The sequence below is a fragment of the Penaeus monodon genome, chromosome 30 (genome assembly GCF_015228065.2).
Source record: "Penaeus monodon isolate SGIC_2016 chromosome 30, NSTDA_Pmon_1, whole genome shotgun sequence".
NCBI classification, from domain to species: Eukaryota; Metazoa; Arthropoda; class Malacostraca; order Decapoda; family Penaeidae; genus Penaeus; species Penaeus monodon.
In genome coordinates, this window is record NC_051415.1 from 14,334,942 (window position 1) to 14,335,401 (window position 460).

Sequence of the window (460 nt, forward strand, 5' to 3'; positions counted from 1 at the left end):
TGTTTCAGATAAGTGATGATTCTGATATTCTTAAATACATGGATACATGTGGAAGTTTGCTTATCTTGGTAAGTGTAAATATACAATGCAATGATGTGTAAATATATAGTGTCATGGCATATAATGTTTATTACAAACGTAGATAATTTTATGAACCTTTTCCAACAGTGCCATTCTCATATGTCTGTCATCTTGGGGTAAAGGTTAACACTTGGCCATCATTGTACTTCATGCATATACAGGGCACATCAAAATTAATACTGCAAACGTTTCAGAACATGTCTTACTTGATGTACTTTCTTAAAACTGAAAATAAAAGCCATATCATATAAATATGCCTTTTAATGAATTTTATAAAATATTTGGCTGTTATATTTCACTGACACACACATTATGTAAAGTGCATAACAATGTTGAAGCCAAAGTCAAACATAAAAGGATATATAATGAAGCAGAATTT

The 460-nt window shown here is 30.0% G+C and overlaps 1 protein-coding gene across 1 annotated transcript in view; it reads right to left on the bottom strand.

The window, feature by feature from the left end:
* LOC119592298 (probable ATP-dependent RNA helicase DDX43) overlaps window positions 1-460 on the bottom strand; it is a gene marked incomplete at both ends in the record, with an annotated part of 26,395 nt that overhangs the window by 9,715 nt on the left and 16,220 nt on the right.